Source organism: Lithobates pipiens, unplaced genomic scaffold, assembly GCF_037356315.1.
Source record: "Lithobates pipiens isolate NorthernLeopardFrog02 unplaced genomic scaffold, aLitPip1_a1.2 Scaffold_3, whole genome shotgun sequence".
Taxonomy (NCBI): Eukaryota; Metazoa; Chordata; class Amphibia; order Anura; family Ranidae; genus Lithobates; species Lithobates pipiens.
In genome coordinates, this window is record NW_027507790.1 from 278,981,316 (window position 1) to 279,005,385 (window position 24,070).

A 24,070-nucleotide genomic window follows, 5' to 3' on the forward strand; every position below is an offset into this window, starting at 1 on the left:
TGGAAAAAACGGAAAATTTATGTCAAATACTTACCGTAATTTTCCTTTCCTGATGGACTCCATGGCAGCCTACGTGTGGGTTTAGTCCCGCCTCCATTACCCTATAGGACGACACTCCCATAAATCTTTGCTCCCTGCCAGAGGCCGTGTTCGGTAACTATCCTACTCCAGCCATTTGGGAAGGAACTCCTGCTGCCATGGAGTCCATCAGGAAAGGAAAATTACGGTAAGTATTTGACATAAATTTTCCGTTTTCCTGACAGACTCCATGGCAGCCTACGTGTGGGAAATAACTCGCCAAGACACACCCGGGTGGGCAAAAAGGCTGCTTAACAAAGATTTATTTGACACCTTCAACCGACAAAACTTTGACTCCAAAGTCAACTGAGGATAGAGCCGCCGGCTCAACACAATAATGAGACATAAAGGTGTGAATCGAAGACCACGAGGCCGCCCTGTAAATCACATCAGGAGCCACGTGGCGAGAGGCCGCCCACGAGATAGAAAGACTTCTGGTCGAATACGCCGACACCGCCTGAGGAGGAGCCAAGCCCCTTACTCTGTATGCCCACTGGATCGCTTGAACTATCCATGCCGCAATTGACCTGACTGATGCTCTAGTGCCCTTGTTCTTCCCACAGAACAGAACGAACAGGAAGTCCGACTGCCGGAATGGAGCTGTAGCTTCCAAATAGAGCTTTAATGAGCGCCCAACATCAAGAGGATGAATTTCCGAGGAATCCGAGGATCTGAATAAGGGTAGAGAGATTTCTTGATTTTCATGAAAAACCGAAGTGACCTTAGGGTTTGACCCCAACATTGGAACTGGGACCACTCTGTCCGGAAAAAAGTTAGAAAAGGCTCCTTGACTCCTAGAGCTTGAATCTCTGATACTCGTTTCGCCGAGGTGACCGCCACCAGGAATGCAGTTTTCAAGGTGAGTTCTCTGATGGAAAGAGCCTTACTGAGAAGAGAAAAGAAGTCCAGCACTAGAGGCAGATCCCATTTAAGGAATATGGGCTTTCTCTGGGGTCTCAATCTTACTGCGCCTTTGAAGAACTGCTGCATAAGGGCATGCTTAGCCCACTGAACCCCTGTAAATGCGGAAATAGCCGAGACTTGAACCCGAAGGGAGCTAACTGATAAGGGTAAGCCCAAGCCTGATTGCAGGAAACCCAAAACGTCTTGAACTGTGGATAAAACGTAGGAACTGGTTCTGGAGGACACATAAGAAAAAATTTTTGGTCCAGGTCCGTTCATACACCTTATTAGTACTTCTTCTCCTTGCACTTAAGAGGGTGGAAATGGCTTCCTTAGGACACCCCAGTGCTTCCAGCCTTCCCCTCTCAAGAACCAGACCCTCAACTGAAGGTGAGCCGGACATGGATGGAGAATCGACCCCTGGGAGAGCAGGTCCCCTCCGGACGGAAGAGGAACTGGGTCCCGAAAGCTGAGGAGGGATAGGAGAGGAAACCAAGGCCTGTTGGGCCAATGCGGAATTATTGCCAACACCTCCACTTCTTCCCATCTGAGTCTCTTCAGGAACTGAAAGATAATTGGAATTGGAGGGAAGGTGTATGCCTTGTGGAACCACCACTGCTCTGATAGGGCATCTATCCCGTAGGCCTGCTGATCCTTGAACCTTGAATAAAACCTTGTTAGCTTCCTGTTGAAACAGGAGGCAAAGAGATCCACTTCTGGAGACATCCCCAGGGATAGAACCCACTGAAACACATCTTTGTGAAGGGTCCACTCGTTGTTGTCCAAGTGGACTCGTGATAGAAAGTCCGCTTGGACATTGAGAACTCCAGGCACATAAGCTGTTGTTAGGTAGGCCAGATTCCTCTGGGCCCAACGCATTATTGGATCCACTTCCCTCAGCAGAGACCGACTTCTGGTGCCCCCTTGCTTCCTTACGTATGCGACCGCAGTCGTATTGTCCAGCCTGAGGACTACGGATGCACTCATTACCAGATGCGGAAATGCCAACAGCACTAGGAAGGCTGCTCGAAGTTCTAACACATTTGACACTATTCCCCGAGAGGGAAAGACCCCAAATGCCCTGAGCCACTTCCGATAGACAATGTGCCCCCCAGCCCTTGTTGCTGGCATCTGACGTTACTGAGATCCATTTGATTGGAAAAAGAGAGTGGCAATTCAATAGATTCTCCCGACGAAGCCACCAGAGGAGGGAACCTCTCATGGTCTGAGTAATCTCGCTGGACTGGACCTTTTCTCCCGACCATTGGCGAAGAAAACCCATTTGAAAGGGGCGCATCCTCCACTGTGCCCCCTTCACCATCGGTATAGTAGACACCATGGTGCCTATGATCTTTAGGCAATGAAGAGCCCTGAGACGAGATGAAGAGAGAGCGAGGTGGATCCTGTCCCGTACTACTGCAATCTTCTCCTCGGGCAGAGAGATGGTACCTTTTGCCGTATTGAACAGGGCGCCGAGGAACACGAGAGACTGTGTAGGAACTAACTGGCTTTTCTCTAAATTCAGGAGCCACCCGAATTCCTTGAGGGATGCGATGACTTGATCCCTGTGTTTCAAGAGACAATCCTTGTCCTGAGTAAGAAGAAGCAAATCGTCCAGATAATGATGAATCCGGATTTTCCTGACTCTCAACAATGCTACGACTGCTAGAAGGACCTTCGAGAATGTGCGAGGAGAGGTTGACAGACCAAAAGGAAGGCAGGTAAACTGTAAATGAAGCTGGCCAATGGAGAAACAAATAAACTGTTGGAACTCTGTGGCCACTGGGACGTGAAAATAGGCATCTTTGAGGTCTATTGAGACAAGCCAGTCTCCTGGCTGCCCTGAATGTTGAATCATGGACAGCGTTTCCATTTTGAATTTCTTATGAAGCGATTTAGACGCGTCAAGTCTATTACAGGTCTCCACGTACCGTTCTTTTTCTGGACCAGGAAAAGAGGGGAGTACATTCCCAAGCCGCGTTGATCGTCTGGAACAGGAATAGCGGCGCCTTGATCCAACAAAGATTTTATGTAGGTTAGAAGAATTTGTCTTTTTTCTTCCGACTCTGGAAAGGATGTGGGAACACACTTGAGTTTGGGGACACTGCTGAACGACCACGTGTGCCCGGAGGAAACCGTCTTGACGGTCCAAAAGTCCTGCATCAAGGCCGCCCAGACGTGCCGAAAGCGGAACAAACGAGCTCCTACCCGGACCACCTGGACGGGCACGATCTCAAAAGGACTTAGTAGGCTCCTTTTCCCCCATCGAACTGCCCTTTGCGGATTTTTTGAGAGATGTCTGTCTGGACCTCCAAGATCTGGAAAATTCCGTCCAGGCCTGTAAGTGCGTGCCTCCCTGGCACGATCTTGACCCTGCTTTCTTGGGAACAATCTCCTTTGATTCTGCAGGCGCCTATCCTGGGGGAGAAATCCCGACCTACCCCCAGTGGCTCGAGTCATAGCACTATCCAGCTTATTGCTGAAAAGGGAAGAACCATCAAAAGGAATACGGCACCAAACCTGCTTAGAAGCGGGATCGGCTAGCCAAGGACGGAGCCACAGGGCACGCTTGGCAATTACAGATGAGAGCATAACTCGAGCCACCAGTCTTAGTTCTTGAATGGGAGAACTCTTGGCCAGATCTTCAGAAACATTCCTGAGTGTTTCATCAACACTATCGGACCAAACTTCCATAGCTCTAGACAGAGCCGCTAAGGCCAGGGTCGGCTTACAGGCCATGCCAGCCGTAAGATAGATCCTCTTCAGGTCAGAATCAAATCTCCTATCCAGAGCGTCCTTACCTTAGAAGGGTAAAGTCTCTGAATTTTAGATAGAAGAGAATTCTTTTTCTCTACCTTACTCCAATCATCCGAGATCACTTCTCCCAACTCTGAGAGGAAAGGGAAGCTAATACGCTCCTTCTTTAACTGCTTAAAAAACTCTCTTTGTTTCGCCGGGGGCCACTACCGACTCCTCCCAGTTCAGTGTTTCCTTGATAGCTTTGACCAAGGGAGGGAGCAGGGCAAAGTCAAAACCTGAACCAGACTCTTGCTCCTTAGATTCACTCTCTGAGAGGACAGCAGACGGGTGGCTAGGCAACGAGGAATCCCATGTGTTCTGGGCCTGAGCATCCCTCCCCGGAGACCTTGGAGACTCTATGGGAGACAACTGGGGGGCTTCAAATTTCTTTAGACTGTCCTTGACCAATCTTTCCACCATAGACTTCAGCTGTTGGTCAGAGTCACTCCTTTCACCTGTCGCTTTAACATAACAGGCATCACAAAGGGACTTGTCAGCAGGAACCTGCGTCCTGCATCCCCAGCATAAACCTTCAGCTGCGTTACCTGGGCAGGCTGTTGAAGGGCGGGAAGATTCCCGGCTATAGAGACTGGTTCTCGCAGGAGAATCATGTCGTCTGGATCTGGAAGAGGAATGCCGGCGGTGGGATTTAGACGAATCACTTCCTTGGTGAGAACTCCGTCGCTGAGTAGACCTAGAAGGGCTGAAAAAGGGAAAAACCCAGCAGTGTTAGTGGAACATTCCCTAATGTTCCACTGTCGACCCCCCCCCCCCCCCCCCTGCAGGTAACCCAAAAAAACAAGTACCTTCTCCGAGAGGGCTGGCCACTAGCAGGCGGTGAGGTATCGAACGGATCCATCAGGGCTGGAGATAAAACAGCCTCAATTAAACCCAGAAAACAGCTAAAGAAGCAGAGATAAACTGACCTTAACAGAGACACATACCTAATGCTGAGAAACCAGGGCTCAGGAATGGCACTGCAGGCTTTACAAGTATCCCAGAATCACTGCAAGTTGTTTTCTGTTTTTAAAACTGCCGCCTTAATGACGTCACGAATTTCGTGATAAAAATGCCAGTGCGCATGCGCGAAGCCCGCAACGCGCATGCGCGAACCAAGCCTCGTCCTCGCACCGGTCTCGCGCATGCGCAGAACGACCGAGCGGCGAACGAGGAAGTAACTGGGCGGCTGGAACGCAAGGAAACCAGCCGCCCAGCAAGCCAGATACAGTGCTGTGCGGTGTATGGGGAAAGAAAAGCCACTGCAAAACAGCAAAGAAACATACAGAACTGACACAGAAAGGCTGCCATGGAAAAAACAAACAGCTCACCACTCCTGTAGACGGACACCAGCCGAGGTAGGTCCCCACACATGCCGGACTTCTGGGAGGAGGGGGGGGGGGCGAAAGTCAACTGCTAGTAGCTAGGCTCACGACTAATCACGCGGCTTCACCTGTCAGTGACCAGGCATACACCTCTTCAGCGCCTCTTCCATATGCCCCTTTTCCATACTCCGCTAGTAGCTAGAGCTTATTGGAAATATGCGACTCCAAGTCGCTCGGCCGGTCCGTATCGCAGAAAAAAATGCAAGTCTTCAGGGTAAAAAGACACATGTTAGGTCCTATGGAGGAGGACAAAAAAAGAACACGGCCTCTGGCAGGGAGCAAAGATTTATGGGAGTGTCGTCCTATAGGGTAATGGAGGCGGGACTAAACCCACACGTAGGCTGCCATGGAGTCTGTCAGGAAAGGAGGATTGAAGAATTTGCTATACTTGAAGGACTCTCTTTTTTATTTGTTTCTATTTGTTTATACTTTAAAAGTGTTAAGCATGTTTGACATGTGATTATTTTAGTATGAGTAGTCTGTTTGAATTCTTGATAATGATCGGAGGAATCATTCAGATTGTATAATAGAGCGCTGTTAGTGTTTGATTCGTAGGGTCAACCACATTGTGTAGTAAAGTTTGTACAAAGTCCGATCGTGTGTATGAGGCTTTAGAAACACAAACGAGGGAACACATTTAACCCCTTGATCACCTCCTAGTGTTAACCCCTTCCCTGCCACAGTGACATTTACACAGTAATCAGTGCATTTTTATAGCACTGATTGCTGTATAAACGTCAGTAGTCCCAAAAATGTGTCAAAAGTGTCCGATCTGTCAACCGCAATATCGCAGTACCGATAAAAATCGCCGATCACCACCATTACTAGTAAAAATATATATATATATATATATATATATAAAAATGGCATAAATCTATCCCATAGTTTGTAGACACTATAACTTTTGCGCAAACAAATCAATATACAGTATCTCACAAAAAATTTCAAAAGTGAAAATGTCCAAATTGGGCCCAAAGTGTCAATATTTTGTGTGGTCACCATTATTTCCAGCACTGCCTTAACCCTCTCAGGCATGAAATTCACCAGAGCTTCACAGGTCACCACTGGAGTCCTCTTCCACTACTCCATGTTGACATCATGGAGCTGGTGAATGTTAGAGACCTTGCACTCCTCCACCTTCCATTTGAGCATGCCCCACAGATGCTCAATAGGGTTTAGGTCTGGAGACATGCTTGGCCAGACCATCACCTTTACCCTCAACTTCTTTAGTAAGGCAGTGGTCATCTTGGAGTTGTGTTTGGAGTCATTATCATGATGGAATACTGCCCTGTGGCCATGTCCCTGAAGGGAGGGGATCATGTTCTGCTTCAGTATATCACAGTACATATTGGCATTCATGGTTCCCTCAATGATCTGTAGCTCCCCAGGGCCGGCAGCACTCATGCAGCCCCAGACCATGACACTCCTACCACCATACTTGACTGCAGGCAAGACACACTTGTCTTTGTACTCCTCACCTTGTTGCCTCCACACACGCTTGTCACCATCTGACACCAAACAAGTTTATCTTGGTCTCATCAGACCACAGGGCATGGTTCCAGTAATCCATATCCTTAATCTGCTTGTCTTTTACAAACTGTTTGCAGGCTTTCTTGTGCATCATCTTTAGAAGAGGTTTCCTTCTGGGACAACAGCCATGCAGACCAATTTGATGCAGTGTGTGGCGTATGGTCTGAGCACTGACAGGCTGACCCCCCACCCCTTCAACCTCTGCAACAATGCTGGCAGCACTCATACATCTATTTCCCAAAGACAACCTCTGCATAGGACACTGAGCACGTGCACTCAACTTTTTTGGTTGACCATGTTGAGGCCTGTTCTGAGTGGAACCTGTCCTGTTAAATTGCTGTATGGTCTTGGCCACCGTGCTGCAGTTCAGTTTCAGGGTCTTGGCAATCTTCTTATAGCCTACGGCATCTTTATGTAGAGCAACAATTATTTTTTTCAGATTCTCAGAGAGTTCTTTGCCATGAGGTGCCATGTTGAACTTCCAGCATGAGAGAGTGAGAGCGATAACACCAAATTTAACACACCTGCCCCCCGTTCACACCAGAGACCTTGTAACACTAATGAGTCACATGACACCGGGGAGGGAAAATGGCTAATTGGGCCCAATTTGGACATTTTCACTTAGGGGTGAACTCAATTTTTTTGGATGCAGTTTAGACATTAATGACATTAAGTGTTATTATTGAGTTATTTTGAGGGGACACCAAATTTACACTGTTATACAAACTGCACACTCACTACTTTACATTGTAGCAAAGTGTCATTTCTTCAGTGTTATCACATGAAAAGATAGAATAAAATATTTACAAAAATGTGAGGGGTGTACTCACTTTTGTGAGATATAGTGCGCTTATTGCGATTTTATTTTTACCAAAAATATGTAGAAGAATATATATTGGTGAAAACTGATGAAGAAAATAGATTTTTAAAAACATTTTTGGGGATATTTACTACAGGAAAAAGGAAAAAATATTGTTTTTTTTTTCAAAATTGTTGCTTGTTTTAGTGTTTATAGCGTAAAAAATAAAAACCACAGAGGTTATCAAGTACCACCTAAAGAAAGCTCTATTTGTGGGTAAAAAAGGATGTAAATTTTGTTTGTGTACAATGTCGCACGACTGCTCAATTGTCAGTTAAAGTGACGCAGTGCCGTATCATAAAAAATGGCCTGGTCATTAAGGGGGCAAATCTTCTGGTCTGTAAGTGAATATAATTGTTACCTATGATCATGTCTGTCATTCTTAAAGCTGTCCCGCTATGTAAAAGAAGTCCAGTACAAGGATCCGAATGGCAAGGTTATGATTTTTAATGATAAAGGAGAACTGCCCAGCCCAATGGAAATTGTAAATTGGATTGTAAGAATTAATGATATAAATATCACTGATGCGATTCCTGTGGGTCACTTTGATGGGTCCCTTTCAGAGGGTCAGCAACTTATACTAGAACCAGAGCGAATATCATGGAAAGGAGACAAGGTGAGTTACACCGGGGAAGCTGATCCAGAACTTATACAAGAAACATACTAGTTTTGACCCAAAAGCCCATCTCCAGAAAAAAAAACCTCCCCCTCCCCCATCCTGTTCATAGACGGCCAACATCTTCCCTGACTCATTCCATGGTAAGTAGATGAAGGTGTCAGGTCCAGATGTGTGGATATAAATGCCGGGATATGTTCCCATCACTCATTATAACTGAAGAAGTGGATAAACTACAAAACATCTTCTACATTACAGAACAAGTCCAGCTAAACGTGATTGACTACTATTACCTCCCCCTCCTCATCACACAGACCGGAACATAGGCATTTATAGAAGGACCCAACTCCTGTGCATGGAATGTAGCAAGATCTCTGGCCTCCTTTGGTCTAATGAGAACTTCCAGGGCCAGAGATGGCTGACATCCTTCTGTATTTGGTGGGTTGTGAGGCATAGTGTTAGATTCATTAGGTGCCAGACACTTCTTGAATGCAAAAGCAATTTTATTTCTCTTAACAGAACTTTGTGAGAGGGGGTTAGGGCCAGGACACCATTTGGTAGTTGCAAGATTAATTGGCAGACTCTGAGACTTCTACAGGTAGGCAGCCATGCAGGGAAAGGCATCCAGCAAGACACCACTTCTGCACGTGTAGGAATGTTGTCTCCTATGGCAACAGGCTTTAACACTTTCTAATACAAGGTGTAACCTTTCCTTCACTTCCACTACAATCACTTCTTGTAGTTCATCAGCCCACTGAGCTCCCAGTCTCTCTCACTAGACTAGATGATTCACAGCAACTGAATCCATTGAGTGACTCCAATCTTCACTGTGGTATCTTCCTCAAGTGTCACCCCGCCTCTCTGCTGGGTCCCTAGCTTGGCACTCAAGATACTTCTCAAGCTTATTGGTCCCTGGCTTGACACACAAGGCTGCTTTGCAAGCGTCACCTCCTCTGGCTGGGTCCCTGGCTTGACACCCACTGAAATTTTCTGATTCTTCACCATCTCTGGTTGGTGAGAATTCTGCTCCGGTACTTGCTTCAGCCACTCACTGTGGTTCCCGGTAATAAGATGGTTGGAGGGGGATTAGAATGCTTGTCAGTTTTTATTACTGTCTGTGCCCCGGTTAGGGAGATTCCCTCTCTCTATTTGTCCTGTTTATCATTATCATTGAAAGTGAAAGTAATAGAAAATCCCACATGGGTTGTCCCCAGAAAAGTAATAGAGAGGGAATTTGCCAATGGGGACACCAGTTCTGGTGACCTGGGGTTCCCCAATGAATTCATTTAATTTGCAGGGGTTTACTGTGTGGCTATGAGACAGGAAGTGAAGGGAAATCTCCACAATGGGACACAGATGGCAAAAAAAAAAAAAAGATTTGACAGGGTTACAATCCTCCCTTACTCTATCCAAAATGGAAAAAATAAATGTTTTGCTTATAGTTCTACTTTAAGAACAACTGTTCCTAAAGTTTTCAAATGGTCACAACGACCACAGAGCACTATTCTAGGAGGGATAGGGAGGTAAAGATATGGAGAGTAAGAAACTGATAAGATTATGGCCAGAGAGAGGTAAATGGGTGTTTGGGAAGTTTCATGGAGTGCAGAGGAGTGTGTTTATTGCGTTAGTCCAAAGGAAGAGGTTGGGTTGAGGAGTTGGGAGGTAGCTGGGGTATAAACATTATTAGGGATGTTAAAGCCACCAAGAATGATATTGGGCATTTCAAAGAAAAGAAAATAAGGTAGCTGGGCAGAAAATTCATCAAGGATGAGTGACACCAGTTGCAGAGGCAGATAAATCACAGTGCAGAGAACCTGGAGAAAAGAGAGGAATACAGAGAGGTTCAAATGAGGAGAAGGATAGAGAGGGAGGTGCAGGAAAGGCTTGAAAAGTGTTTTATGCAGAAGGGCATGCGCGGAGTCTCCCAAGATGGCCGCCGGCTTCTAGCGCTCCGCTCCACCACAGCCCTGCAGTGACCACTGGAGCACATAGAGTGCCCTAACACGCAGCTTACCGGCAGATTCGAGCAGGGGAACACAACGGGACCCCGCGGATGGCGTCCCCGAATGCCAGGAGAGATCTATTCGGCCGTATAAAGGCTGAAAACGACCCAGTCAGCTATGCCAAGATGACGGCGGCTACACGAGGCCTCCCGGTCACAGCGCCACAGGTCACATCCATTGCGGACCAGGACCAAGATCAGCTGCCATTTCAAGGTACAGACTGTGCTCCTTTACAGACAGTTAACTCTCCCTCTTCCACTGAGTCTCTGCTGGGCGGATTGAGCACAGGATATCCCTCTACCCCTATGAGGGATCCCCATACAGGCCTGCTGCTGGCAGTCAGTGAGACACAAGAAGATTTCCCTCCCCCCACAGACTTTCCTTCCATGATGACTGCTTTCTCACACATGCTATCCAAAAGCCTAGCTATACAGGCAACACAGATCACTACTTCTTTACAAGCAGATCTACAGCAAATTGGACTGAGGTTGGACACTGTGGAACGGAAAACTGACCAGGCAGTATCCCGGATCAATCAAAATCAAAATTCTGCTAGATTAGAGGAGGTTCAGGACCAATTAGAGACTGCGTTTGCAAAAATCGATGACCTCGAAAATAGGTCGAGAAGATACAATTTTAGGGTTCGGGGGATCCCAGAATCTGAAAAGGAGGTCCATAAGGTGGTGAGATCTCTCATAAAGAATTTAATCCCCACATTCCGGATCGCCATTTGGAATTGGATAGAGCCCATAGGGCACTCCAGGCTCCCCGCTCTGACGGTTTACCCAGGGATATTATTGTCAAACCCCATTATTACTCGGTGAAGGAAGAGGTCATGCGTAAATCCAGATATGCGGAGAATCTCTCGTTTCAGGGTCACAAGATCCAAAATTCGCTGACCTCTCCCCATATACTGCACAGAAGAGACGATCGTTCAAACCTTTGCTACAAGTATTATTGGACAAGGAAATCTCTTACAGATGGTCGTTCCATTTACTGCTTAACTTTTCGTACAAGAACAAAAGATTTGGTTTCTCCTCGTTCCTGTGAGGCGAAAAACCTTTAACTAAAATTGGTCTGATACAGTTGGAACCCACAACGGAACACTCTAACAGGGGTACCCCTGCGTCGGCCAAGAGACCAGCCCCAGCGAGCCCGCTGCAACAGATCTGGATGACACAAAGCTCCAAACGTTCAAAAGAAAATCTATCACCATGAGACTGCTTTTGTTTCCCCCCTCTCTTTTTTAGATCCCCTGATTGTGCCTCAGGTTCCAGGATACAGGGGACTCTAGGGGCTCCCCTTGCCCCCTCTTCCTTATAGAGGGAAGCGAGGGGGAGGAATCTCCACATCCTGAGCTGTATAGTTGGTCCCTCATTTGTTTTTGTTTTTTTTTTCCTGCTCAGCTTCAGTCTGGTCGCAGTGTGCCAGTCAAGTTTGGCCCATTGTTCTCCCTGCAGAGGGTTGTTTCTTTTTCCTTTTTTTTGGACTGTTTTTATGTTCTTTATTTTTCTATTTGCAACAACTCTTTTTGTTTTTTGCCCTTGGTCCTGGTTGGCTTCATTCGAATTCGGGCCAAGGTGTCAGGCCTTGTTTCTCATGACTTAAGCAGTCAGCACAGTGCAATAAATCCACAGCGGGAAGGCCAGACACGTGACTCTCTTGTCGGTGATAATGTTGGGACTACTGCCAGTGGCAGAAAGGGGTGCTCCAGGGGACCTGTGTATTTTTTTTTTATTATTATTCAGTACGGGTTATAAGTAGTGCTTCAGTAGGGGATAGGTCCTTCCACCGCCTTCCCTATTTGGGGGGGGGGGGGGGGGGGGGCGGGGGGTGGTGGGAATGGAGCAGGCTATTGGGGTTGTCCCCTTTGCTACAGGACTAAAATTACAGTTCCCATGTTAAAGTTCGTTATGGGCGCTCGGTTAGCAGTTTGATATGGGCCCTTGCCGGCTCAATAGTGTATATAGTCAAAGGTGGCGGAGCGGTGGTGGTTTCAGTGCGCTCCCCCTGGTTCAGAGGCACTTGCGGCGCTTCTGAGCCACATACGGGGTACCCTTATATAAGGTTGCCCCGACTCTTCACGGATGAGGGTTGGTTGGAGGGGTTCCGACCACTCTGGGGGGTGGAAGGGGTCTGGGGTCCCCTGTATGTACTTGTTTGGCCACATAATGGTAATGCGACATTGTTCTTCTTATGACGCTGTCCTTTCTCTCTATGATTCTTCATCTCTCTTCATGTTCATCTCTTTCCTTCTTCTTTCTCCATATGTATATTGCAGACATCGAAACTACACCCGTGGCATCCGGCCTGCACTCCCGGACTTTTGTGAGACTTCTTGGTGGCTCCTGAATCAACGACAGCGAGACCCTCTTCGTAGGAGCGGTGAGTCTCTGATCAATTGTGTAGATCACCCCCCTCTGGTTCATGTCTGACACACCCGCTAAAGTGCCCACCCTTAAAATTGTCTCACACAACACTCAAGGCCTTAACTCCCCACTCAAACGTAGGAAGCTTTTAGAGCATTACCGTTCCGTGCACCCGGACATTCTCTTACTACAAGAAACACACTTCCCTTCTACTTTCAAACCCACATATTTACATCAGCACTATCCTCAGTTTTTCTTAGCGTCCACAGAGAACAGAACTAGAGGGGTGGCAGTGTGTTTCTCAAAACATATTAACTTGTCTCAACCCGAGATTTTTACGGACCCTCAGGGTCGATATATATTGGTTTCAGGATACATAGATGGGGAATGCTACACTTTTGTTTCCTATTATGCACCCAACAAGGGCCAAAGCTCCTTCTTTGCATCTATGCTGGGGAAGCTGCAGAACCGCCTTCAGGGCATGGTGTTTATAGGAGGAGACTCGAATGTAGCATTTGATAAAACTGCGACTGGTAGGTCCAAACCCAAGTGTCCGTCGAAACAGAGCGTTAACATTGCCCAAATGATCCACTCCGAAGGTCTGATTGACACCTGGCAAGAAATGAACCCACGTGCAAAGGATTAGACACACTTTTCGGCACCACACCACACTTATGCTAGAATAGACCACATTTTTACGAAATCTCAGACGATCCCTTTGATTGTTCGTGCGAGGATTTTGGACTCGTCCTTATCTGATCACTCCATGGTGGTTATAGTGTCCAGGAGACCTATGGGATCCGGGAGTCGCCCATGTTGGTGCCTCAGGGAATCCATTTTGAGTGACCCTGCACATGGCGCAGCTTTGGAGGCTTCTATACGAGAATACTTTGAACTGAATGACACAGGGGAAGTATCACCGGTTACTCTATGGGCTGCACATAAAACTGTAATGAGAGGCAAATTGATACAGTTGTCCTCTACTCTCAAAGCACAACATCAGGCTGACACTCTTAAATTCACGGAGGACTTTCGTTCACTAGCCAAAGCACATAAACAGCGTCCCACAGCAGATTCACTAGCCAAACTAGATACGGCCAGGGCCCGACTGAACATGTCTTTAACTACAGCGGCTGCTCAACATCTTACATGGACAGGGGCAAAATTCTATGCCCAGAAAGACAGGGTTGGTTCACGACTAGCGGTAAAACTGACCCCCAAGCCACGCTCACAATCTTTTCCCAAAATTAGGGTTCTTTCGGGGGACCTTTCTCAGAATCCTACTAAAGTAATGGAAACGTTTTTGCGGTTTTACTCAGATTTGTACAAACAAGGGCCCATCTCCCCCAAATATGCTTGTGAGACGCTCCTGAACACTCTCCCATTGCCCACGCTGTCCCAGGAACACAGGGATCTTTTGGAGGACCCGTTCACTCATGCAGAAGTCCTTGACACTATTAAATCTCTCACTTTGGGCTCTGCACCGGGCCCGGACGGATTCTCCAATGGGTATTATAAGAAGTTTGGTCCTTGTCTTACCCCCTATCTGGTGAAAATGTTCAACTCTCTCAGGGATAGAGCCACCATGCACCCCGATATGAATTCGGCATATATTTCTGTTATTCCGAAACCCGGAAAAGATGCCAGCGAGGTGGGCAATTTTCGCCCTATATCGCTTATCAACAACAACATTAAGATAATGACGAAAGTACTGGCGAACAGACTTTCAAGCTTTATCCCTCGGTATATACACAAAGATCAGGTGGGTTTCATCCCTGGGAGACAAGAACCAGACCAGATTAGGAGTGCGGTAGATATTATATCACTCCTAAAGGCACAATGGGACAGGTGTACCCCGCAACAGGGGTTCCTGTTGTCCATCGACCTGCATAAGGCTTTTGATTCCATTGACTGGACATACCTGACTGATATCCTGGGGAGATGGGGATGCAGCCAGTACTTTCTTAATCTTATATCGGCACTCTATTCTAATCCTACGGCTCAGGTGCGTCTGTTGGGCAGATATTCTGACTCATTCAGCATTAGTAGGGGGACCAGACAGGGATGCCCACTATCACCGCTTCTTTTTGCCATAGCCATAGAGACTTTAGCCATTGCCTTACGTTCCAATCCCACTCTTTATGTGGACGACCTCCTCCTTTTTGTCACTTCACCCTTGACCTCCATGCCCATAATTAACCGAACTCTATTGGACTTTAGTAGGATCTCGGGACTTTGGGTCAATATGGAAAAATCTTTAGCTCTGAATGTTACGATCCCCACAGACACGCTCTCACAACTTTCAAATAATTTTACCTTCTCGTGGGCGCACTCTCAGCTTCCATACTTAGGAATCAAACTCACTTCAGACATGCATACTCTATTCCAAGCTAACTATCCCAACATGGTGGAAAAATGTAGAACGGATATGGTTCGCTGGTCCGGATACGGCATTTCCTGGCTGGGTAGGATTAATGCGGTAAAAATGACACTCCTTCCGTGGTTATTATACTTGTTTCGTTCACTCCCAATTCCGGTTCCCAAAATGTTCCTGAGCAAAATGCAATCGGATATCGTGAGGTTTGTTTGGGGGAAGAAAGGTTATAGATGCTCCTCAGACACACTTTATCGTTTGAAATCTCAAGGGGGGTTAAGTCTTCCCAACTTATGGGGTTATTATCAAGCGGCACAATTGGCCCAGATCTCAATGGCTTTCTCTGGTTTTGTGAAACCGGATTGGTTATTGATGGAATGGCAGTCTATTCCCCACCACACAATAGATTTCCTGATGGGATGCAACCCCAAACGTAGACCTGTGATTCTGGCTCCCATCCTTTCACACTCCATGGCGCTGAGCTCCAACCTATTTAAACGGGACTCGCTGATCTCCCCACTGAGATCGCTAACACATATTTTTCATAATGGGGATTTTCCCCCGGGGGAAAATATAGAAGCCTTTAAATGGTGGACGGACAAGGGGTTATACAGAATTGGACACTTCTTTTCCCATACCGGCCCTCTTTCTTTAACACACTGCAGGAAGAAACTAGATATGCCGGATTCGGAACTATACAGATTTACGCAAATTTCTGACTATTTAAATTCCATTTGGACCTCTAAGCCACTTCCCCCTTCTATAACGCAATATGAACAATGATGTGCACAGGCTACTGACCAGAGGGGGGGCATCTCATTGATCTACACAGCTCTTATGAAGACGGATAACAAGCCCCCTTATGCCCGGGCATGGGAAGCTGACTTGGGCTGCACCTGGGAGTCGAAACAATGGTTTGGGGCCTCGATGAGAGCTCACAAAGGTATCCTTAATGTTTCGCTGATCGAGGCAGGTATCAAAGTTTTATTTAGGTGGTACTATGTTCCTTCCAGGCTGGCTAGAATTTTTCCGGGCTCTTCGCCAGTGTGCTTCAGAGGTTGTGGTCTGGAAGGGGACATGTTTCATGTCTGGTGGTCTTGCCCACGCATCCGCTCTTTTTGGCGGAAAGTATTTTGCACGGCTAGTTCCATTACGGGGGTCACTTTAGTACCACACCCCAGTATGGCCTTACTAAATCATATCATCCTGGCTCTACCCAAACATTTTCAGCAGCTGGCATTGTTAATCTTTCTTGGGGCCAAAGTTACAATAGCCAAGGCCTGGAAGAAGCATACGGTTTCCTTTAAGATGTTTAGAACTAAGGTAACTTGGATTATGGTGCAAGAACAAGTGGTGGCCAAATGGAATAACAAAATGGAGAGATTTCGGTTGATCTGGGAACCTTGGGCAAGGATGTGTAATATTTCTCTTATTCCAGGGGTGCAGCCTGGTAATCTGTCCTCCGAGGCAGGTAGCACTTGAATAGCATATTATACTCTCTCTTCTCTTCCCTCACACGTTTTCTCTCTTTCCTTCTTTGGCACCTCCCTTGGTGTTCCGTGATGTGTCCCTAATGGGGTCCTAAGCAAGACAGCAGCCATGCTATGGGCTAGTTAGTCGCCCAAAATACCTATCGGCATCCCAGGTAGTGTAACCCTGTGGGGATGGGATGGGAGTACCCTGGTTTTAGTAGGCGGGCCCAACCCCTGGTCAGCAGCTTGATCCCATTTGGGGTGCCAGGGGGACTGGGGCCCGTATGCTTCGACTGGACATACTCCTTTTAGAGGAATTGACTAGATGATAGGGGTGCACGACAATACAATTGATGTATCAATATAATGCCTGATTGTTTTACAGGCCTGTTATGTGATGTTATAGTCTAGGTCTATGTTTGTATAAAATGGCTATATATATGCAAAGGTGGATATTGTCTGTTTGTTTCAAGGAATGTTCATCTTTATTATTCTGCTGAAAATCTTCAATAAAAATTATTGAATTAGAAAAGTGTTTTATGGGAGGAGATGTTGTAGCCCCATATTAGTGCACTTGCAACAAGACAGTTGAATACAATTGTTTTTTTCTTTTATTGCACAACAGTTACATTTTCAAGCTATTGGGGAAATCCCTCCATTCTTCTAATAGCCAAGCAGTACAGAGGAGCAGTGGAAAAATCACGAAGCTGAGAATTGTCATAAAACTGCGTGGTGGTGATTTAAAATACTGTTCTCCACATTCAGACCATTACCTTTTCCTCATACAGAATTATTATTCACAGTTTAAAGGTTTTCATTTCCTGAGTATTTTTTAAAAAGTCCCTTTAGGAACCAAAACTTCCAGGTCTTCCATAGAATGGTCTGGTTGTGGGAAATGATGTTCCACAGTTGCACAGTAATCCTCTTCTTTATGTTCTTTTATTGTGTCTGTGACAGACCTAGCCAGGACAGGGGCTTTTGTAAAAGACTGGGAGCAAGCCTCTTACCCACTGACTAAGGGCCCTGGCATTTAAGGTAACACTACTCTTTGGAAGGTGTATGCCTGGGGGATCCATGGAGTGGTCTTGTTATTTTGGATTCAAGTCCATGTCTCCCCAAGACACACAGACTCTGGGACTCTAAGCCCGGGGTCCATGTTAAAAGCCTAGATGTCACATTTCCAGCAAGGACTGCTCCACACTATGGGACTCATAGCAGATGTTGATGTCATCAGCAAGCCACCTGTCTGGGGATTGCCTGCTATAATGTGTTTCTTGCAAGTAGGTCTAGTGTGCTTCCGAATGGTCTTTCACCCATTGTTAATTGTGATAATTAACTCACCTTTTGTCTGTCTGCTAAGCAAACCATTGTAGGTTGTGTTTATAAAAATGTGTATTGTCCAGTACACTGTATTCAGTATTGTAGAAGTCGGCAAGTCTGACGTGGAATGAAACCTCTGAGTCATCCAGGTGGCTAATTAACGTAATGTTTATAGTATATATGTTTATAGTATATGTCCGTTGTTCTAATATTCCTGTGCACAGTTTGTATTGTTAGGGTAATATGATCAGGAGGGGGATGTCTTCCTGTGGTGTATATATTCTGTGTTAGTTTGTTCAAATAAACATGTTCCAGCTTTGCAGCCAAATGAGTCCTGCCTAGTTCTTGGTTGCAATATGCAGCTAGAATATCTGATATCTATATTCAGACTGGAGGAAGTGGTATATGACGTAAGCACTGAAGTGGAGTGTGGGGGATGATTTTTTTACATTGGTGGCAAGCAGTGGGATGCTTCCTGCAGTCTGGGACATTTAAACCTCCACCTGAATAGTAGGAGAGAAGAGATACAAGCCGCCATGGAAGAGGAATTCGAAAGGAGGTTGCGAGAGATGCAAATACAGCACAGAGGACCAGTGTCAGAGCAGGCCATGCTAGGATGGTATGATTCTGTCTGCTGGGAACTCCACAAGAAAGTGCTAGCCCGTGAGCAGCAACACCAGGGAAAAATGATTTCCTCCTTCCAGGAAAGGTACTGGTCACAGTACAAAGTGCAAATGGTGTTTTTGGGGAAACAACCTCACAAAAAATGGAAAGGTGAGTTAACCAGGCTGGTCCAGGTGGAGATGCGGTTCGACGACAGCTAGAGAGCCCTCCACTGGTATGTAGCCCAAGTGTCCCTGTGGACAGTGCACAATACCCCAACAGAAGGCTTTGGCTATGGTGGTCTGGGGCTGTTATTAGAGAGGCTGTCCGAGGACCCTGACTGTGGTAGCAATTTGGAGTGGCATTTGGAGGAAATCTTGGAATACAGAGAATGGAAGCTGAATGTCTCAGAAGTTCTCTGGGCACTTTTGGGGTTTCTAGCCAATGAGGAGTTGGAGATCGCCTACAGACGGCTGCTAGATTCTGCTAAGCAGCAGGCCTGACCTCCCTTTTCTTGGATGGAGGAATTTGTCTGTCCAGCAGCTGGATGAGGGTAATGGAAGATGAATCAGTCGGCTCATCGCTCCAGCTGCAGATCACAGAATGTATGGATTTTATTTTATTATTAATTTTTCATCTGAGGATGTTACGGATTATGAGTCACCTGCCAAAGTGTTGGCACAGAGCCCAAGTGCCACCAACCCTTGTCCTAGATTTTCAGAAATTCCTGAGACTAGTGATTTAATCAACTTTTCAGCTGAGGAAGAACAACCAGGTGAGCTTCCAGCAGAAGAGCTGGCATCAAGGCAGAACATCACTGAGCTCTGCCCAGCACAAATAACAAATTCATCCTTCCAGAGAGAAGAGGCAGTCAGCCTTTGTCCTACAACACTGAGAGGGACATGGGATTTCCTGCCAGCAGCAGTTGTGGAGTTACAAGAAACTTTTTCAGCTGAAGCCCTGGCAACTGGATAGAGAGTTAAAGACCTCTGCTCCACACCTGCGGCAGTTTTGGAGGCCCATGGTGAGAAAGAGACAATCATTTCCCAGCAGCAGATCAGGATCCAGGGGGAGAAGGGAGAGGAGGTTGTTGTCCTCCCTTTCCAACAGTCAGACAGAGTGGAAGAAATTGTCTTCACTCCCCAGCCAGGATTTGTGCACCTGGGAGACAGCAATAGAGAAATGTCAACTCAGAAACCAGATGAGGGAACGGAAGAGGAAGAAACCTTATCTCCCCAATGGTGGATACACAGTTTGGGAGAGATGGAGGTCATCCTTCCTCCCCAGCAGCAGATCCACAGTCTGGGAGTGGAAGTACAGTTAGCCAAAGCAGATGATGTGGAGTCCCCAGCACTGGCAACAATGGTGGAGTTCCAGGGAGCTGGGGCAGTCAACCCTTCTCTCCAGCGACAAGCTGATGTAGTGAAGCTTCTACTCCCAGCTGAATCACTAGCAGCCAGACATAGAGTCAATGACCTCTGCCCCACACTTACTGACGACAACTATTCCTTGCACTATTCCTTGCAGCCAAGAATGGAGATCATGCAGACTGACCAAGTTAGTTCACGCTGCCCGACTCTATATATATTAAGTAATAGTGATGCGCTAAAATCAGTATTCCACCAAAAACTAAAGAGTAATGTGCAAACTCGTGCAAAGTGCTATGTGCAAAAATATAACCATAGGGGTAAAAATCAACACAAACCCCCTACCATTTGAATAACAGCAAATGTTGCCAGATAAATCACACTACCTCAGGTTTATGTGTCCGACGTGCCATAAATAAATAGCCAAATGATTTGAACAGTTAATATTAAACAATTGTGATAAATATTTATTTATGGCATGCCGGACACGTACACCTGAGGTAGTGTCATTTATCTGGCAACATTTGCTGTTATTCCAGTGGTAGGGGGTTTGTGGTGATTTTTACCCCTATGGTTACATTGTTGCACAAAGCACTTTGCACGAGTTTGCACATTGCACTTTAGTTTTTGGTGGAATATTGATTTTAGCACATCACTATGACTTAATATATACAGAATTTGGTTACTGACCACGTTTAAGTGACTGCAGCTTTTTTTTATTTAGGCACGTTCCACTTAGGATCCATATTTGCGCTTTAGTATTTTTTTGCTTTTTCTCTACCCGACTAATGCATGTCCAGACCAGGTGGAGGTCTGGGACCTTGTTAGTTGACTTTTGATGGGGGAGAAGTGTGACAGACCTAGCTGGGACAGGGGCTTTTGAAGAGGACTGGGAGCAAGCCTCTTACCCACTGACTATGGGCCCTGGCTTTTAAGGGAACACTACTCTTTGGAAGGTGTATGCCTGGGAGATCCGTGGAGTGGTCTTGTTACTTTATATTCAAGCCCATGTCTCCCCAAGACACATAGATACATAGTCTCTGGGACTCAAAGCAGGGGTGCATGTTAAGGGCCTAGATACCACATTTCCAGCAAGGACTGCTCCACACTATGGAACTCATAGCAGATGTTGATGTCATCAGCAACCCACCTGTCTGGGGGTTTCCTGCTATAATATGTTTAATACAAGTAGGTCTAGTTTGCTTCCTAAGGATCTTTCACTCATTGTTAAATGTGATAATTAACTCACCTTTTGTCTGTCTGTTAAGCAAACCATTGTGGGTTGTGTTTATACTTTTAATAATGTGTATTGTCCAGTACACTGTATTCAGTATTGTAGAAGTCTGATCTGTAATGAAACTTCTGAGTCATCCAGGTGGCTAATTGACATAATGTTTATAGTATATGTCTGTTGTTCTAACTATATTCCTGTGTACAAATCATATTACCCTAACAATATGTTAGGGTAATATGATCAGGAGGGGGGGGGGGGGGTCATCCTGTGGTGTATATATTATGTGTTAGTTTGTTCAAATAAACGTGTTACAGCTTTGCAGTCAAACAAGTCCTGCCTTGTTCTTGGTTGCAATATGCGGCTATAATATCTGATATCTATCTTCAGACTGGAGGAAGTTGTATATGATTTAAGCACTCAAGCTGAGTATGGGGGATAATTCCATTACAGTGTCTATAAACATTCATTCTGTTTTTGTAACATCTGTCCTGTCTCACCAATGTATGATCCATGCTTGCACTTGCTGCATTGAATTAAGTATATCCCATTACTGGAGGCCAAGCTGTATGATCCTGTAATACTGAAGGTTCTCTTTGTTTGTGTGACAATGTTTAATACATTTATGTAGTCCCTGTCCTCAGAATGAAGCTTCCTGCTGATTGATATATGTCTGAGGTTGGGTGGTTGCCTGAAGGTCAGCACTGGGGGTTGTTGGAATATTCCTTTCAGGGTTCTGTCCTCTGTTATGATAGGTTTCATCTATTTCATTATCTCTCTCATCCCTTCTAGTGCTGGATTGTATGTGGTTATTAGAGGTACACGGCTATTTGTTTTCTTCTCTTTGTATTGTAGGAGATTTTCTCTTTGGACTTTTAAGGCAGTGTTTATGCTTGTACTGATAGTTGTGTTGCTGTAACCTTTCTAATGAAAGGATTCTGCTAGTATTCCTAGATGTATATTTCTGTCTTCTGGTTCGGAGCATATTCTGTGGTATCCAGACTAATGAAGGGACACCTTCTGGAATGGTCCATGTTTTTCCACCAAGGTATGCATTCTACATCATTGTACACACCAGAAGCTTGGCTTACCTACACTATTATATCTGTAGTTTTTCTCTTGAATAGTTCATATTGTTCTATATTATCTCAGGTCCCAAGAGGTCGATGCTCCGAGGAATGTCTTCCAGGGTTCAGAAAATCTGTAAGAGAAGGATATCACCCATGTTGTTATAATTGTGCTCCATGTTCAGAAGGAGAAATATCAAACCATTCTGGTAAGCATTCTTTTTTTACATAGAAACTCTGATATTGGATTAGAAAATTAAAACTTTTAAAGTCCTTTAAAGTGATTCTGTAACCACTTTACACTTTGCAGCAAGCAATGAAAACCAGCTTCCTCCTACTATAAATCTATTCAAAACTGTTGTTGAAGTACTAAGGCCGCGTACACACGGGCGGATTGTCTGCCCAACTTAGTCCGCTGAACCGTGTTTCAGCGGACAATCCGCTCGTGTGTGGGCTTCAGCTGACTTTTTCAGCGGACAGTCTGACGGACTTTGTCTTTCGGAATTTCCGTAATTTTGTCCGTCCAAACTTGGTTTTGTCCGTCCAAACTTGGTTTCAGCGGACAGTCCGCTCGTGTGTAGGCAAGTTGGACGGACTAAGTATGGCGCATGCTCAGAAAGGATTTACACGGCCGAAGGTTGCATTGCAGTGTATTGGACGTCGTTTTTCTAGTCCCGTCGTACGTGCTGTACACGTCATCGCGCAAGTTTTCAGCGGACTGTCTGTTCATCGTGTGTGGTCAAGTCCGTTCATTCAAAAGTTGAACGGACTGTCTGTCGGATTGTCTGACGAACTTAGTTGGGCAGACAATCCGCCCGTGTGTACGCGGCCTAACTCAAAATAAAAATGAAAATACGACTGCAGCCGCTGTGCAAAGGTGCTACAACCTTAAAAGTGATAGAAAGTATAAAACAGCGCTGGCAGCCTATATTATACAATACACATCCTAGTGATTAGTGCCATATACATCAATGTGTTTGTGACATACAAATCAAAATACAACACAATGATATATAATATAATATGCACAAATCTGCAAAGTGCTTGGTGCTTCTATAGAAGTGCAATGGTGCTCCAAAACTTTGCAACATGAGGTGACTCCCCCTTCGGTGACCCCACTCACCAAAAACAATAGACCCTCAGCTTCACAGTCTGGGATCAAAACAGGCAGTGATCTATTGATCTGGGGTATGTAGATGGTTCCTCCACAAACTCTTCCAAGAGGGTGATTTACAACAGAAAGGATATGCCACACTCCATAGATGGGAAAATAGAGAAAAAACTATAAGCACCACTTACAGGATATTTGGCAAAGACAGGCATTAGTAAAAAACATCCAAGTTTGCCGCTGTATGGTGTGCGTTCCACGTAGGTGGAAATTGTGTCAATGATTAGCATGAACTAGAAGTACGTCAACACACTTCACCCCTCCTCCAGGGCGTCATTAAAGGACATCACTTCCGTTTCCATTGCAATCTTGATAACATCACTTCTCCCTCTGGGGAGGACAAAGTGACCAATTACGATCCGTGTGAAAAAACGCCAACTTCCTCCTCTAACATCATTTCTTGTTGCCAAATATTTATAAAAAAACTAATATAAACAGAAGCCACAATGACAAAACTTGCTTATTTGGCTATAATAATACAATAAATCTCATGATGCGATAGACATTTGCAAAATATTTCCAATACATGATTAAAAATTACTTAAATATAAACAATTTGGAAAAAAATTTAAATAAGAAGTACAAAGAACAAATAATAAAACATGAAAATAAAATAAAAATAGAAATAAAAAAGAAATAAAAACTATAATAATAAAACTTAAATAATAATGAAAATAAAATAAAAATGTATTTATTACTATAGCCAAATAAGCATTTTTTTTAATTTTTTATTATTTATTCTTTGTACTTCTTATTTTCATTTTTTCCAAATTGTTTATATTTAAGTAATTTTTAATCATTTATTAGAAATCTTTTGCAAATGTCTTTCGCATCATGATATTTATTGTATTATTATAGCCAAGTTTTGTCATTTTGGCTTCTGTTTATAGTAAAGTTTTTATATATTTGGCAACAGGAAAGAGGTTAGA